This window comes from Mirounga angustirostris, unplaced genomic scaffold, assembly GCF_029215605.1.
Source record: "Mirounga angustirostris isolate CCGP_5_RB_7025 unplaced genomic scaffold, mMirAng1.0.hap1 SCAF_11, whole genome shotgun sequence".
NCBI lineage: Eukaryota > Metazoa > Chordata > Mammalia > Carnivora > Phocidae > Mirounga > Mirounga angustirostris.
The window spans coordinates 21,458,105-21,462,505 of record NW_026991719.1 but is presented as its reverse complement, the minus strand read 5'-3'; positions in this window follow the sequence as shown (position 1 = coordinate 21,462,505).

The window sequence follows — 4,401 nt, the reverse complement described above, 5'->3', positions numbered from 1 at the left end:
CTTATTTTAATAAAGTTATTGATATTTACCCAGTAATTCAGCCTGGTGTTTCGTTCCATTAGTGCTAATGAAGCTTTACAAGATGGTGTAAAACAGTGACAACAAAGTGTGTGATTTTTAACCCTCAGTGGAATTTTACCCATTACAAATTGGTTTAGACAGGATATTTTTGCCTTAAATTCCCAAAAAAATGAAATCAATCCAATGAAATTGCATGGCTCAGCTCAACTTTCAATCTTCTGAGAAATCATTATAATTGGAATCAGCCAGAAATGGCTGAGTTTTAATTTGGAAAGCAGGACAATGTTTTGAGATATTGAGGGGTTTTTTTTCCACGTAAGTTTCCTTGAGCCCATTGCTTTTCTCTCCACCATTCAGCATCCTCAAGGAGGGAAGGAATATAGTCAAGAAGTTAATTGAGTTTCTGAAAGAAATAAAAATGAAACCAGAGCAACAGCAGTGGAATTATTTCTGAGAGCCATAGTTTTCCATCTCGACAGCCACAAATTTGATCGACAACTGTCTCATTTGATTTTTTTATTATAAAGACTTGTCAGGCATATAATGCATAATAATGCATTTTTATTGTCTAAGTCACTGAGTTCTGGGGTGGCTTATGTCACAGCAGGAGTGATACAACCAGGAAAATGTACGAATTCTGTGCAAATTCTTCAAGACCTTAGAATATCCATGGGTAGAAATGAGAAGAGGACAATGGAAAACATCGAGTTTAAATTCTGAGTTAACCACATTTAAATCTGGAAGTAAGTACGTTACTTTTGATTGGAAAAGTGGCAGAAATGGGGGTTTGTGAACTACAGTTCAGTATGAAAGAAAGTCACGTGCGCATCTGAGATGCACTTATAAATTGTCAACTGGATATACTTTCGCTAAACTATACTAGTGAGCAGCTGTTTCCAAGAAATCAGTGTTGTTAGCAGCCGTGCCCTTGGAGACCATAGTACCTGGTACACCTCGTAGTCTCCAAACCCAAAATTATTTCAGGACATCTGTCACTATTGTTTCCAGAGCACAGTATTTAATTTTAAAAATTGAGAATAGACTTTCTGTACACAGTGGACTGCTTCTGAAAGAAAAATGTGAAATTAACCCAAGACTGTGGCAAAGGCCTATAGGACCATCAACAAGGCTACTTATTTCCTCAGCTTCAGTCACTCATGTGACCTAGAGTGCAGGCTGAAATAAAACCTGTCTATATGTTTGCTATGACTTCTATAAAAATATCTAAGTACCTACTATCCTTGACCAAGAACTCTGATAGAAGGATAAGAACTGGGAACAGAGGGGTGGGACTTTGGGGGGGGGGGGGGAGAATCGGGTTTCAGATAATATCACCCAATGCCAGAAGTTACAAGTCAAAGAATTAACAAAAGTAGGACCCAAATCGGGACTGAGAATTTAAAGCCAAATAAACGGAAGGAACAACAGTAGAGAAAATTAGGATGACTTTTCAAAATAATACTGCTTCTCTTTGTTTTTAGAGAACATTCACGGTCACTGTATTTCACAACTCCAGGAGTCAATGCTCATATCCTGATCTGTGTAAATGACACCCACTGTAGGTGAGCAGCGTACAGCTTAGACTCTCTGTGGTTGCCCTTAATACAGGACTGACTTCGGTGGTGTGTTACTCCAGAAGAATATACCAGCCGATTAAGGATTTATTGATGAATTATTGGTAGTGACATGTGCTGGCACTTTATTCATGTTATATTACTTGATTATTCCGTCATGAGTAATTAAACTTATTCTTTATTAATAATTATTACATAATATGATACTATATAGCAATACAAGGCTCCAAATTGCAGTACGGGAAAACACTTAACATTAAGTGTGGCCTAGCACAGACCAGCAGCATCAGCATCACCCACTAACTTATTGCAAACACAGAATTTAAGGGCCAACTCCAGACCTGCTCCCCACCCAGACCTACTGATTCAGAATTTGCATTTTTAACAAGATCCTCGGGTGATTTGTATGTACGTTAAAGCACGAGAAACAGTAATCTATATAACAGTGTCATATATCATACTACTCATTAACTTTCAAGACTGTGCCCTTAGGTGGGTGATAAAGAAGTCTGCATTTCCCCCCTTGGGTCAAGAAACTTGCTTATATCCCTAAATTAGTTCGAGAATCTTATTAAGTTATGAATGCTATCTGTAGAAAAAAGGAAATAAAAACAAAAATGGCCTACAAATTCAAGGTGTCACAAAAAGCATCCATCTATATCTCATAAAGTGGTAGGATCTATGTTCTCTGCCTTTGAAGCGGGATGGGACTGTGACTACTGGAAGAGTGGTGGTTGGGGCGCCTGGGTGGCTCAGTCGTTAAGCGTCTGCCTTCGGCTCAGGTCATGATCCCGGGGTCCTGGGATCGAATCCCGCATCGGGCTCCCTGCTCGGCGGGGAGCCTGCTTCTCCCTCTCCCTCTGTGTACTTTCTCTCTCTCTCTCTCAAATAAATACATAAATCTTAAAAAAAAAAAAAAAACAAACCTAAAATTTTGAGGTTAGAGTAGATAAAAGACTACATTGGATCTAGTTCATGAATTAGAATTTTCTCTTTTGAAACAGCAATAAAAAGTCCTGTCTTACAAAACCAACAAAATGTACTGTCTCTGTTCTATAAAAGCAATTTCCATAACATATCTACAGCTTCAAAAAAATGGTTATGATCAGCTGGGCTTTGTCTAATCAAAGTTTTCCCAAATGTACCTAATGGCAATGCATTGATATTTAATGAAGAAGGAACTTCAACACGGAATCGAGTGTCCTCTAAGTAAACAGACTGAACTTACGAGAATTTCATTTATGGAAAATCAGGTCATAAAGTAATTCTTCTGGAAACAAAGGGAAAGTATGTTTCTCAGAAATCATCTCTTCAAAGCCAAAGAGGGACTTACAACAAAGTGTCTCTTCCCTTTCCCCCCCAAATTTATACTTTATTTCATTTCTGTTTTATGAGAATATGGATGTCAAAATGAACAATTTAGCCAAGTTATTTACTTCCATCAAACAAACTTGCAAGTCTATTTTTTTTTTAAGATTTTATTTATTTCAGAAAGACAGCAAGAGAGAGCACAAGCTGGGAGGGGGAGGGGCGGAAGGAGAGGGAGAAGCAGGCTTCCCGCTGAGCAGGGAGCCTGACCAGGTGGGGCTCAATCCCAGGACTCTTGGATCATGACCTGAGTCGAAGGCAGATGCTTAACTGACTGAGCCACCCAGGTGCCCCTCAAACTTGCAAGTCTTAATGACTAATCCAGGCGCATCAAGTGAATCTTATTACTGCATTTTAAGGATAATCCAAGAATTTTTTTAAAAGATTTTATTTATTTGAGAGAGAGAGAGAGACAGCGTGTGCACGCATAAGGACAAGAGCAGAGGAAGAGGGACAAGCAGACCCCACGCTGAGCACACAGCCTGACTCAGGGCTCAATCCCACCACACTGAGATCATGACCTGAGCCAAAACCAAGAATCAGACGCTCAACTGACTGAACCACCCAGGCACCCCAATCTAAGAATTTTCTTAGTGGTTAAGTCTACATAAAAGAAATAATGCTGTAATTGGCCTTTGTATCAGTGATGCACATTATCTCTTTAATTCTTAAAAACATAAGATCAGAAAGTAAGCATGAACAAACTGTTGACTCATTGTCTTTATATTATAGGAGGGGGCATGCATGGATTTCATTTATAAGGAATCTCTGAAAATTCTGTTTCCAGAGCATAGTGTATCTTAGTCCAGTGGAAAGGAAGCAGTTTGGTGATACATGAGGAAGCAATGCAAATATCATGGAATTACATGTTTTTTGGAGGGACCCAAAGATTGCTTTTGGCAATATCCCTCTAATACTGCAATCGTTAGTTCATTCATAAATTAAAAGCTTAGTGCTCTAAATCTAAAAACTACAATGGTACAGAAATCATAGGGCCCTGGAAGTTATTTAAAACTATTCTAAATAGTTTTAGAGTGTGGTATGTACATAAAGGACAGGATTTCTTTTTTAAGTGATCTAAAGTTGACTGAATAAAAACCAAAAGTCAAAACTATAAACTAAGACATAAAGCAGCATTATAATAGTATTTACACTAGGAATATATCTGTATTCTAGTTAAGCGTTTGGTTCAGAAGACTCTGTGTAATTAATCATGTCTGTGCTATACTAAACACAAATAGATAAACCTCCTACTGAAGAATACCAGTAGAGGCCCTTCAACTTTTAATATGTGAGGAATTTGAAGAGGACTTCCAGCAAAGTAATGAAAATGATTAAAGACTCAGAAATAGGATTGAGAAACAAAGCTTAAATGATTTGACACAATTTCAACCTAAAGAAAAGAAAGGCAGGAGGTGTTTTCATAAGGATTTCCAAA